This window comes from Ischnura elegans, chromosome 7, assembly GCF_921293095.1.
Source record: "Ischnura elegans chromosome 7, ioIscEleg1.1, whole genome shotgun sequence".
Taxonomy (NCBI): domain Eukaryota; kingdom Metazoa; phylum Arthropoda; class Insecta; order Odonata; family Coenagrionidae; genus Ischnura; species Ischnura elegans.
In genome coordinates this window covers 67,497,257-67,511,929 of record NC_060252.1, presented here as the reverse complement: position 1 = coordinate 67,511,929, position 14,673 = coordinate 67,497,257, and the positions used below count along the sequence as shown (strand labels likewise).

The 14,673-nt window shown below is 42.5% G+C and overlaps 1 protein-coding gene across 4 annotated transcripts in view; it reads right to left on the bottom strand.

The window, feature by feature from the left end:
* LOC124162495 (la-related protein 1) overlaps positions 1 to 14,673 on the bottom strand; it is a 112,135-nt gene that overhangs the window by 85,247 nt on the left and 12,215 nt on the right. The window contains exon 1 of one of the 4 annotated variants that reach the window (XM_046539053.1): positions 14,410 to 14,618. The exons of the other annotated variants lie outside the window; for them this stretch is intronic. The gene's annotated coding sequence lies outside the window, so the exon portion shown is untranslated. Of the gene's footprint in view, positions 1 to 14,409; positions 14,619 to 14,673 lie in introns of those variants that run through there. 4 annotated transcript variants of the gene reach the window in all.

The window sequence follows — 14,673 nt, the reverse complement described above, 5'->3', positions numbered from 1 at the left end:
AAAGAGGCAAAGTGAAATTCATATTCTAAGGGAAGACAACGGGTAATTCCGACGCGATGAAATATGAAGACACTATATTGACAACGATAAAAAAATCAATCAAGGGAATCAAATTATTTTCAATCAAGACGATTTTTGTTGGCAAAAGATATAAGGAAACAATAAAGTATGAATAAATTTGAAATTCACCAGAGGATACGATGTCCAGTTTTTTTGGAGACCGACGACCCGTGATAAAAGGAATGAATTCCTACACGCAAAACGTCACAGCAACAGACAATTGAACCCAAACCCGTTGGGTAGGAAGCAAGAACTTAAGGCCACATGATAACAAAACGGCGAGCACATTTTAATAGGAACAATTCTGACGGCAATAACAAACTATAATTCACCCCGAGACGACAAAACGTGTTTCAACGCTCCAACGATACCACCACAACCCCCTTAACGCTATTTCGGTCGCTCTCATGTTATGCAGCGGCGTTCCAAGACAATTCCGGCGCAACTCCCACTAAGGCCCAGCGCATACGGAGCGACTATTTTGTAACCACAGTTGGGAATCAGTTGCATCTGCAACCAGTTTGCAACTGAAACAAAACTTCTGTCCGCACACGGGTGTAATGACAAAGGGCTGTTGTAAATCAGTTTCGTCTATTTTGCAATCAGTGGAGTGTTTATTTAGTGCGGTACGTGTTGTTTTTTAGCCCTTGCATTGGCCGTCAGCGCTTACTATCGCTGAGTCACGCGAAGAAGACGCTGTGAGCTATTATCAATACCAAAGACGTTAGATAGTTTGTATTTGTTCAGGACGTCATGCTTCTCTACTGCTCCAACGAGCTTCACGTTGACTTCTTGATCATTCATTTTGAGATCGACACTATACGGCCTACAAAATACCACCAAAACACCACGTGGTCTCGTGCAACTGAAGTCTGCAACGCAACTGCAACCGTGGGCCCACGGTTGCATGTGACTGGTTTCAGACTGTTTTGAGATCGTCAAAAACCAGTCGCGTCGTGTGCGCCTCCCCATTCAAATACATTGTCGAGGTCACAGAACAGTTGCGCGCGCAACTGGTTTGCAACGGCAGTTGTAAAACAGTCACACCGTGTGCGCTGGGCCTAACAGCTCCGAAAAGGAGGCACAACAGACTAAGCTAATTACGTCCAATGCACCCCAACGTGCCTAATGTGTCCGACGTGTCCAATGCACACGTGCCTAAGAAGCATGGCTGGATAAAGGCAGCGCGAGATACCTAGCGACTTGATGACCCTGTCGCGGCAAGCCTGAATTACAATAAATATATATCTGGGATAAGGGCTCATAAACGAAGTGGAAAAAAAAACTTATGGTATGGTATTTGGAGGAGGCGACCGACAGCTTACGTCATTTGCGACATGAGGGAAGGATAGGTAAGGAAGGGTGGAGAGAAACTCGGCGTCAGCATTAGCCTGCCCTTAACAAAAGGCGTCAAGGGGACCACGTAACATCCGACGGACGGAATTTTGCGCTTGCATTGTTCTCCACACAACATCCAAGCAGGGATCGGGCAGTCTCTGAAAATTCCCTGCCACCGCTGGGATTTGAATCCGGGCCCACGGGGTGTGAAGCCAACACACTAGCCACCACACCAACCCGATCCCACCCCCAAAAAAACTTATTGATCCATTCTTGAAACTAATTCTAGGTTATAGATACTCGCGGTAATGGTTAAAATTTTTATTTTAAATTCTGATACAGAAACATCATGACAAAATAAATGGAAAACAAAATAAGAAGAAATACATTATACGAGCTGGCTCCCCTATTAAGGAAAAAAAGCTAGATAATGTCTTTATAAAAGTGGTATTCGCAACCTTGAAATAGAGGGGTACATCTGACTAACGAAAAGATAGCGGTAGGATATCCGGGAAAAAAAACGGACCGATCCAAAAATAGCAATCACATTTGCCAAAAAGGCAACCTTCGATTTAAATTAAGGACTAGCTAACACATCAAGACGTATCAAATATAACATAGAATACCCCCTAAAAATCTATAGACAACACGTATATCATAGAGCTTCTTTAGCTTTGTTGCGAACATTAAATTTCCCTCAAACCCCCGAGAAAAAAATAAAACGCAAACTTAAAGGGAACGAAAAATATTATAACACATAGCGACGACATCTATCGTTCGAAACGTATATTCACAAATGGATTTAATTCGGATTTTAATTATTTTAATTTTATATTGGATTTTAAATATAAAATTGGATTTCTATCGTTTCAAGGTTTCAAAAGAACCAACTGTAAACAAGTCAAGCCCTTAAACAGTCAACAGAGCCGACTCGAGTCCTTATTCCTCAAAGGCCTCAAAGGTTGACTGACTCGCACTGACCGTGGCAGCGCTAAAACAAATCTCACTGTGTGTACCCTCGCTACAATCCACGCGAGTCCAAGCTGACCTCCAACACTACCAAATATCCCCCACCCCACTCTCCAGGCGACAGATTTCCTCCAACCGCCCATTAAGCCACACCAACAAAGCACATTACGCATTTGGAGAGGACCTGACGGAATTTTTACAATACGATTACACACAGCTAAATATTGAGTGACGTGACCATGAGTGCACAGTAAAATAGAAAAGATTTCACTGAGGCGAATTGAGAAGTTATATCTCTACCTTTCTTTAAAATATATATTGCGCAAATCTAACAGCCATCACGCACAAACGCAACGTATTTCACTCTCTTTATTTTAAGTAGTTCACAGCCTTCGGCTATAAACTACTCTTTTCAATTATTTTTATTTTTAGACATAAAGGTTAAAGTCATCACATTTTCAAAAGAAAAACTCGCCGTTCCGGGCGTTGTTTTAATGACGTCACTGTCAGAAAGACCGAAGATCTTTTGGGTTGAACTATATAAAGATTTCAACCATTGTAACCGACGCAGAAACCTTAACCAATACGAGAAGCTGAAGTACTCATCCACCGACCACGCACCCACGAATATATTCACCGCGATGCCGTAACGTTCGGGCCGCCAGTTCTCTTCCAAAAATCTGAGACACGGCCGCCTTTCGACACACGAATTTTATTATTGGCCGAACGATTCGCTCCACTCCCCGAGGGGGGCCAGTCGCCGACCCAATTCGCGGAAATGATTTAAAAAAAAGAAACGCGAGACGCGCAGTACGCCCTTAAACTCGAGGCGGGAGGGGTAATTTGCAAAATTTAAAAATTAGCTCCGATTAAATGAGTTCCAGCGGAACGTCATGGGCGGGTCGATTACGCCCATTCTCGTAACGGCCCACGGCGAGACGTAAGAAACGCACGGGACGTGTTCCAAAACGTCTTATTAATCTTTCAGCCCGAGGGCTGGTTCATAAGGAGAGAGTTGTTCCTGTGTCAGTGGTTCATGGGTGGTTCGCCACGAAATCGTGAAGACGAGACGGAAAAGATAGTTATGGAATGGGAAAAGAAAACTGGGCAACCTAATATCCTCATTTTCGACCGATGTCTACGCAGAGCAAATTATTCTCATCCTTGGATCGTAGCAGGCAACAATAGTGGAGATAACTTTGTAAAGTCTTCAGCGGCCCACGATTAAAACAAAAAAAATAATTATCGGACGTAACTACTTGTTTATTAGGAAGCCCCGTCAATTCGCGACAATGCTGGAAGCAGGAATAATATAATAGCAGGGATCAAGGGTTGTCCCAATAAAAACGCCTTAATATTCAAAAGAGTCGATCCCATCCGCGTCGAAATGGATAATTAAATGGAAAAATATCGAGTCTGATCGATCCACGTCAATTGGAGCGGTACATTTGGTTTGAAGCCCACTATTGCCAGAGTCCTTGATATAAAAACACAATATAAGTGAATATTAGGTGACATTGAAATTGTCGAGGGAAATTGATAATCATTACTAAAGTTACGGTAACAAGTCGTGCATGATATGTACTAATGCATGATGTCCAAGTAGCGGTCAATGCCCAATCAGAGAGATTTTGTACACAATGCTTATAGTACGTCATAAAAGAAACTAGGTGTACTATGAGATGGAATGGCACGCCAAATCAAACATTGATAAGGTATAAAGACCTTGCACTTAAAAAAAATCGCCAATTGGGTTACCAAAAATACCTTTTAAGTCAACTGGGGAATCACCCTTGAAAAATTGGATTTTAAACGTGAAAGGCTGTAATATCTCTCATAACAAAACACTCCGGAAGTACCACCACTTTAGTGCTCTTTTTCGTGGTTAACATCACGAATACTGATGAAAGAGACTATTATGAAGGTGAAATTACGCAAAAAAGTTGACACAAAGGGCAGTTTCCAGAATAATAGTTCCTGTTGCGCTTCCACGTCATCCGAGCGGATACGAGTCTTTATCGCCCATAGGCCTATGAGGACGATACAACCAAGGTGCTCGAATTTCAAGCAGCATATATCTCAAATGTCCGACGCAGTGAACGGAAAAAACGTGGGGGACATCGAACAGCCTCTGGCCGACGCGTTATCTCACTCTAAAAAAAATATAACACTACCCGCACCACCCGTCAGGGCGTCAAAGCAGTGTGCGCAGAGGTTAGGACAGTTACATACAAAGCCCCTCACGGAGCCTCTGATTATTACCTCATTAAATACGAGGAAAAACTTAACGCATAATTAGCTACACAGTGCAATCGGAAAAAACCGTCCCTATCACCATACGTTAAGCTAATAAATAATCACAATCTATGCGCACACGACACCGCAGTCGCATACATCCCAAACACAGCGAGTGATTTGAAAAGCAGCGATTACAGCGCCGTATCCGCAAACTCAATTTAGGACAAAGACCAATACAGCATTAACATAATAATCAAGGACGCTAAGATTCAGTCTCAGGGCGGAGGGAGTTGAGCACTGTCACAAAAAAATGTTAAACGCTATATTTGACAAAAAATACTTTCACGTTGAAGGCGGAACACAAATTAGCATGGAAACGCATCTTGGAATTCAGAAGCAACATTATGAAGCCAAAAAGAAAGCACCAAGTTAAAGGCAAATAGTTAGCATATAAGTAAACAGTTTCCCTCAATCTACCAACATACATCACAGAATAAAAATAGTAAGTGCAAAGAGACATAAAATATAAGTAAAACCACATACAAGTGCATTTGGAAACATACTTAGTATTAACCAGCGACCTGTATTTTTTAAGCCTAACGAAGGACGGCCACACCATATTAATATATCACGTCTTAACCACTCGCCAATTATAGAAAAAAGGACAAAAATAAGATCGGAAGAAAGACTATAGTGGGATAACAAATTCCGGGACGGGCCAGACACAGAAGACTAAGCCCTTCCGTGAAATCGTTACATCATACGGAAGCTCGCCGGGCGTTAGAAAGGTTTCTCCTGGCGCGTATTATGCACCTACATCTCACCGTACACGATCTGGCGAGTCAAGTTCGGAGCGTGGGCTCAACCCGTGGCGGCTGACGACGCCCGAGGCGTGGGTGCGCCGCAAAACATATCGCTGCCAGTGGGAGAAACCAAACACACCGGACTGATATCGGAATGGAGCGAGCGAACGAAAGAGCCGCAAAGACATTCGAGAAACATTTTTAAAAACCCGAATCAATGACGCTCGAAAAAAAAAGCCTGAAAATAAAAAAATCATAAAGTCTCACGCCTTTAATCAACACTTAGGTACACATAAAACTTTCTGTAAACCCGTCATTAAGAATTGGGACAGTAATAAGCATTACAATTTCTTTTTAAAACAGATATTTCCATTTTTCGTGCTACCATTGTGGATATATCATTTGGATTTTTTTTACAATATCATACAAAATTGCAGATCAAATTTAATTGATATCGAAAAAATTTTTCAATCTTTTTCCTGCAACAACAATTTCAATTTGAAAATAATGACATTACTAATCAATAACCTATGATTAGAAAGACGATAAAGATATATGACAGATTAGTAGAAGAGTCAATCGATGAGGCAGTGTGTATGTTGTTGGGATACAATACGCAGAAGGCAATAAATTCTAACTCTACACAGAGGCGCCGACTCCATTTGGGCTTGAGGTGGCCCTAGCCCCCTCAAAAGTTCGTTATGGGAGTGAGGAAAAAATGTGTCAGGCTTGTCGATATTTCCCGGAGTGTCCAGATATCGAGATTCGAGTTATCAGGGTTCAAATGTTTATCAGATGACTCTTCTAAAATGCTTTAAAAACTTAAAACTCGCTACTTATAAAATTTCCCGGGGCAAGATCATAAGTACTCCATTCTCCGCATCAAGCGAACGAACCCTAAACAGCCCTCTGCCAACTACACACACTACTGACTTCGGAACACGTCAGAATTAAAGACCGCCTCAGAATCTACAGGGCCATCATATGACCATGCATGCTGTACGCATCGCCAATATGGTCCGGCACCATAACCAAAGGAGACCTGAAGAAGCAGGATGTGGGTTCCCGGAGAATTCTACGAAAGATCATGAAAATACCTCGCTGGCTTGGAAACGAATACCTCTACGAGCTTGCAGACGACCCCTCCTTGTCCTGGAGGATAGCAGAGGCAGCAAAGAAGTTCTTCCAGAAAGCTGCTACTAGCGACGTCGACATCATTTAAAACTTTTCAAATGACGTCCCAAGATGGTGGGACACCTAAAGACGGCCAATTTCATCAACCGAATTGACCGAACACCAACCCCCGAAAGGAAAATAATCACCGGCGCTGGAAGTCGCGCAAACCAACAGAAACAATGGCTGAGAGCCCGACATGGCGAATAGCCGAACCCGTTCCCCCGAGAACGGGAAAAATCCACATCTGAAGGCGAAGAAACCACGGTCTGAACAAAATAGAGGTCCGCATCACCTGAGCACATGAAGAGCCCCGCTGGGCTTTACCCTTTAACACGCTCCGCCGGCATCTTCCCCCCCTCCCACTGGCCCGCTCCGTTGCCAGGATACCCTTCCCACCCAAAGGCAACACTGTCGCCCCAAGGACACGGACGCCACTACAACGCAGCCGCCTACTGACGTAACTTCTCCACACGGGAGAGAAGGCTTCTTCACGGAGCCGAGTCGAAACCGCTCTTTAGCAATGAAAAAAAAAGAATCACTCCAGAAACCCAACACGCCAGGAGAACACACGAGGTGGTGATGGCAACCTCGAGACCGGCCGGGTTCTTTCCAGAGAAAGAGGGAAGCGGCAAGTTAGTCTTGGATCGCCCATTCACAGAAACTCATGCTGAGCACGGGCCACTTAACTATAAATTACGGCCAACCAGTCGCCGTCAAGTCAACAGGACTCTCGGCGAGCCATCACAAGTTGTTTAGGATGTCCAGCCATTCAAAGCAGATAAACTGCATGCATAATTCCAAATTTTCCAGGGAAATTTTTCAATAATTCCAGGTTAATCTAACGTGATCACAGCGATAGATAAGAATTTTCAACCACTTATGATTACTTGAATTCTTTTTAAATGAAATAACATTCATGTACGACCTTACACTTTTCATGTTTAGTCAGTTCAAGACTGTTTATATTTACTCCCTGCAAGTAAAGAAGCTGCTTTCACATAATAAGTAGATGTTGGCGTCGCCATGCATTCTATTCTTCGAAATTTCGATTTCTATGAAATACGTAATTTCGTATCTTCGCGAACAATGCCGTTTTTTATCAACGGAAAATTACTATGTACTTCGGTAGTCAAGGGTTTGTTGACTTACTTTGTTGAGAGTTACTTTTAATAATGGTTGAGAAATAAAAAAACCGAAGTAAGATAGTGGATGCCAGTGGCGTAACTATGGGGGTGATGAGGGGGATATATCCCCCCCAAAGCCTCAGAGAAATAAAATAATATTCAAAACTATTGCCTAGTTTGGACATGGAGTAAATTTTAACGTAACCTTTTAATGAAACCCAAATGTTAAGTGCCAAAAATTATGTAAAATGCATTTGAAGGCATGTCATTTTTACAAAATTTTCCAAAACGGGGTGGGGGGTGGGAGGTCGCCCTTCCCCCAACCTCCCTTATGCCCCCCAAAGCGTATTCCTAGTTACGCCACTGCTGGAACCTGATTTATTTATTTCTCCGGACTAACTGCCGAAGCTTGTTCAGTTGCGCGAAAACTTCGTCTACGGAGTACCGCAAATAATAATTTTTTAATCACTTCGTCCATTGAAAATCTAACTAGATATCTTAAACTCTAACCAAATGGAAAACGATATTTTTTTAATCCCACTTTCAGTCAGCCAAAATAATTCTGACGCAAGACAACACGAAATAAATTAAGCAGTGAATAGTTCATAGGAACGGAATTAGAAATAGAAAACGGTCGCGGAAAAATACCACGATTCCAAGCACTACCGAATCAATGCTGTTTACATAATCGATTAAATACACTCAACACAGCGCGAGCACGTTTGAGATCCATGGTTTAGGCAGCTATTTGCAGGAATTAGAAATCAAATCCAACGTGAATCCAACAATAATACACGTTCGCATTAAAGAACGCGAATTAGCTACCTAACTTACTCAAGTATTATGCAACTCTCTATATATGAACCTTCAGCTCACCCATTGGAAAATTAATAGCAAAAAATTTTAGAAGCAACAATGTATCACGACAGGCAAATGCCATAAACCAATATCGTACTCTAAAAACAGCAAATAAAAATGAAATCCATTTATATAAAAGTCCGCGAAACCCCAAAGAAACATCGCGGCCGTAAAGAATATTAAGCAGATGCCGAGTGAAAGTGGAAGAACAGATTTTTTGTTTTGCTAAGATGTTAAGAATGCACGAAAATAAAAAGATATGAAGTAAACAACAACCTACCTCAAGATATTGCTCTTACACACAGCACAGAATCAGAATACGGGAGTAATACCCACAGCAACACAACGAGTTACATGAGAACAAACTGTTCCATTAAACTGTAGCTAATCGCCTAAACACCACTTTGCTCTTCACGCACTATAACAACCGGCAAGAAATAGCGTCGGTCAAGACTGACCATCTCAAGAGACCTTGAGACCTAATTTACCTACCCCAACCGGCGGACAGTATGGCTTGGGTCCCGTACGTGACTGTTTAGAAAGAGGCGGCACAGCACAGACACCTCGGTGGACTTTCAACGCGATAACTAAGCCACCAACGCCATCAAAACCAAAAATCCACCTTCTCCACCCAACCAACCCTGGATGCCCCACAGAACCGCCAACCCTTCACCGCATTGCGGTTTCCATGATAAACACGCCCAGCGGAGAGTCTAGGGCCGAGTCTCCGACGAGCGTCGATAAAGCAGGCGAAAGAAGCTAGACTTACTTTCACATAAAATCCCACCCAGGGACGGGTAGTGAGGAAGCCACTTCAGTGCCGACCCTTCGGTCCACCTGAATCTTATTTATTTTTCATCACACAGGAGAGACTTCAACAGACAAATTAATATTGGTTTCACAGCATGAATCAACTAAGGATTTACTATAAAATAAAAATGTTTCACTAAAATTAGAACAACGTCCCGACCCCCAAGAGCTACTTCCTTCACTGACACATTGATTTAATGATATAGCCACATAATTGCCATACATGCCACGATATTAAATAATTTAGGAGAAAAAAAAATAAAGCATTGCAAGGTTCACTATTATTTTAATACTGGCACGACCCGGGTTTCTTAACGTTAAAAAACCTGGGTCCTGCCCATATTAAAATAATCGTGAGCCTTACAAAGTTTTATTTTTTTTACTCCCAATATGGAGAGGTTTCACAAAGCCTGAAATTATCAGTTATATTTTAATAATTTAGGGCTATATGAACGAACACCATCAACTTGCCCTCAACTTAAGGTTACAGCAGACGTATCGAACTCATATCCAGAGGGCTCCGAAGGTAATAGCACCATCATACTGGTCACTCAAATACCAAGATTATATTCCCTCACTCTTTTAAACGTCATCGGAAATGTACACAGTTATGTACAGTTTAGTTATGCAAATCACACCAAAAATTCAACTCCATCGATGATGAAAATGTATTTTAACACTTATGGAGCAATACAAGAAAGACATGTTAAAATAACAAATAAATGCCTACGAGTGAAGAGTATGACGATACATAGTCAATTGAAAGTCAAAGTTAAAATCAACAAGACAAGAGCATTTTCCCAGACTTCTTTGTTCCTTACTCCGAGTCGCGAAACTGAAAAGACCAGCGGAATAACGTAAATCTGCGATAGAATCATGCGAGAAATAATACATATAACACATCAACAAGCCCCACGCCACCACCACTGGCATGTATCCAAATTGGAGGGCAATCATTAACAATCCGCATTCCTAACGGTCCCAGTACACAGATTTGTTTACAATGCAAATGTTGGCTAGTCACCTTCAGATAATAATCATAAGAGAAGCAAGGCCATCGCATCACCGTTGCAGTGCCACCGCGGATATTACGCAGATAAAGATGGGAAGAGGACATGCACTGGAAAATGACCACAGAGCATGAATAGAAGAACGCATACAAACCGACAGGAATTAATAAGAACACAAGAAATAATTTAACCCATTAGACGTAAGTTACACGTGGACAAACACATGCAAACGACAAGCAAGGTGAAGCAGACGAATATTTTCCATAGTAAATGGGAGTGATGTCCATAGCCATGATCTTAATACCACTGAGGCTTATTTTTTTAACCCTAATAACGAAGACCAATGATTTACCGACCCTATGTTCTACCTGCATCAACTTCATAATTTTATCACACACTCAAAAACGAGATAATGCAACATTCAAATTAACATTGGTTCCACAAAATAAATCAAAGATAACGGAAAGTACACATAATAACAAAATATCAGAATGAATTAGGCACCTCAACAAATGACGATGTTTCCAAGGCGCTACGACCATAAAAAAAATGCTTCATTAACATTAGGCCAAGTCCTGACTACGCAATGCTACTTTCGACAATTTGAGGAATAAATATCCTACGCCCTAGCTCCACAATCAAAATATAACGCAGTGCATCAATGCAATATTCTCAACCAGCATACATCGTGAGCGTTCTAGAGCCGTACCAACTTTAAAGGGGGAGGCGGAAACGCAATAGGAAGAAATATCGTAAACACCGGCCTAAACAACGCAACGGTGGTAGGGCAAGCAGGTGATCAGAGTGTCCCGCCCGCGATGGAGGGAGAAGATCGAGAAGTAAAAGGCAACGCTTGAGGATTACCACCAACACCCGCTTAATCGCCAGAAGGGTAGCACGTGGAGCGATTCACCGGCATCTACACGGGGGCCTGACCTGAACGTCTCCGGAGGAAGAGAAAATTACGACGGAGGGAAAAGAGTTGGTTATCTGTCACACGGGAGAGGAGAGGAAAAAGGTGGTGAAGCAGTTCGGGGAAGAGGGACAGCTGCACACCTTTCATTTCTTTCAGCCGTTCCCCCCCAACACTCAACGCCGTAGCTCCAAGAGCATCCGCTCCGCTACGTCCAACCCACCTTCTCCTCAACCTATTGTGCTCCGCCCCCCTCCCTTCAACGAAAGAAAAAGATCGAGAAAATCGTCCCCAACTGCCTGCCACCTGGGACGCTCAGGCAGTCGATGGCCACTACGGAGACCACGTGGTCGCCACGAGTGGAGCTCAGAAACTCGAAATCCCAAGCGTAAAATCCCCCCAAGAAACAGTCATTGAAACGAAAAAAGTAAGGTGAAGAATGGGAAACTGACGCAAACAACGCTCGCTCAACTGGCAAAAATAACGCAAATTATCCACATGGCAAGAAAGCATGGCAGTAAAGAAACGCAGGTTCCCAGAGCGGAGTAACAAACGAAAGAAGTCCGGTAAAATACCCCTTGGAAATATGGCCCACTCCAAGTGACTAGAGTTATGAAGTTGATTCAGGTGGACAAGAGGGTCGGTTAAACATTGGCTGTGGTAGTCAAGTTTAAAGAAATTGCCCTCAGTGGTATTAGAGTAATTACTGACAAGAATAAGGATGCTGACAATAATCCCACTTACTTCAGAATATTTTAACCACCCGACGCAGCATGCTAACAAAAAATTCCTTTTCCACTAAAAGCAAATCAGAAAAGTAAAAATTTGCACAATGAAACATCACAGGTAACGCATCATTCGCACGCTAGAGGTGGCTCGCATGGAATTATGTAGATCATTGAGATAGCTATGACATGCACTTCCGTGGTTCTAGCATCATATCAGACACCTCACCTCTCATATTGCTACACGATCTAGCAAGGGGGTTGAATACAAATCTTGGCTTATTGAAAACGGATGAAAAAAGAAATTTTGAAGCACCCGTACTTCAATGCAAAAGGCCGCAAGAGGGTAAAAGAACGCGAGAGAAAGCATGGCGATGGAAACTTCCACGTGCGAAAAACTGGAACGGAAATGCTCGAAAACATAACGAGGGAAGAATTCCCTCGCAGATTAGGCCACGTGGTGGTCGAGCTTACACCACTACCTCGAAGCGTAATAGACCAGCCAACATTGAGCCCTGCAGTTAGCAACCACAGTGAACAGACACCGCTGCACGAGAGAGACCGAAGTCCGTAAACAGAAGACATCACCATAGCGAATCGATCGATATCACTTTCGGCTTCACAGTGCAGGCCGCCAAGTGAAGCAAAACTGCACAGGAGATAGAGTAAGGGAGTTTGATTCGTTCATATTTCCTTCGCCGCGCCCAATACGACGAACTAAGTGTAAATTCGGTTACTATCACTGACATTACCGCGGATAATGATGCTACTTTAAAGTGACAAATAATCTTATTCACACATGACGGTTATATCAGCTTTACAACATGCAGAAATGAAGCGGGATACGGCATCTTTATCGCTGTTATTGGGCATAGGAATGAAAGTCAAGAAAAGGTAGGCACGAAAGTCGTCGGATGGTGTTGGTAAACTTAAATATTCGAAGGATAAACACAGATCCAACGCATAAGACTACTCATACCCTCCAAATCATGCTAAAATGAAATATCGCTCGCCTAAGTGTGAGACAATAATGACATCTACACCTGCAGATTACCCTGCAAGTCACCAACAGAAGTGTTTGTCAAGCCTGTAGACTAGTAGTACCCTCATTACGGTATCAATCTCCCCACATTCGCACAATCAAACGCCCGAGAGTAAAAAGTTCCTGGCCGATATGAGAGGACCAGAAAGAATGGATGACGATGCGCAGACGATTAGGCGAACCACCGCACTGCCATCGCAAAATAAATTATTCAATCATAATTCCGTAAGTGGAGGGAAAAGTTTAATAGACACTATAGTTGCCGCCATACACAGTTCTATCGCTCCACCATCATCAAGATCACTTCTCTTCGCACGGTAAAAAATGGAATACCAACACCGCCAAATGATGGCACATGTCCGTTGGGTGGGACACAGCTCAGCCTTCATCCATAGTCATAATTAAAAACAACATGACAACTTACGAAAATTGGAAATAAACATTTTACACAAACAGGATGTAATGATAGCAAAAAAATTATATGGAAGAGGCGAGAGAGCAACATATATTACATAATCCGATCCAATGAAGAATGACTTAACACTGAATATTCAATCAATACTAAAGACTTCCTCACAATAGTCGCGCGAGAATGTACACTACAGCGATATTAAGTTTGCAAATGCATGATTGCTCAAAAAGCATACAAGAGTCACTGGTGACGGCCGGAAACAGGTATCGATATAAGGACGCCTCCTTCCTTCGAGAACATGAGGTCAACGTAATCAAACTAAAACGGATACATGAATCACATTTGGAAGAGTATCAACGGCCAACTTCGCGGTTATGACTGATGGATTAGAAAAGATGATGACGAAGCCCCAATAGGCAAGGAAACACCGATCAGAGCACGCTGCTGCGCCCGAAATCCGAAAGAAACAATAAACAGAAGGATCACACTTTTTAAACAGAGAAACAAGCCAACACTAAGATCTAATAGGCTTGTTATGCCTTTCCCTAACAAAACGAAAACACATCAATGACTAATTTAAGGCAGCATAAAAAGTTTTAACGCATTATGGAAGTGTTATGATGACAAGAATTCACTACACACGCTTCGTATGAACGCCACACACAAAAAAGTAAACAATACAAGCAACGTCATATACAGTAGCAGGAATACCGAACTTTGAAGAAGCCCTTTAACAGAGTCAAAGGCAATCAACCCATTTATTGACCCTTGAAGGCACGAAAATAAAGTAACATTAGAAAACTAAATACTCGACAGTTAGTTAGCCACGGGATCACCAAATATCACACATACAATACACTATAAGTTCGCTCCAAACACAAACAAATAATAATGGGATGCAGTCCTGCAACTAAAAAATGTAAAAGCTTACCTAAAACACAACTAACACCATGGATGGATCCGAGGGTAAGTTTGGCCAAAGATATTCACAAAGGAAGCCTAGCGCGAGAAAAAACGTAACACTCAGTCCATAGGAGATGAAAATGTCGGTGTGGAAAGGTTAAAGAGAAAACGTACAGCTTAGAAAACAGACGACGCAGTAACAGCTCGCACAGCGGAGGAAGCAATCGCCACTGAATACGATCGAGGACCCCTCTAAAGGCAGCGCAGCGAGTGGGGATCGCCGCCACGACTT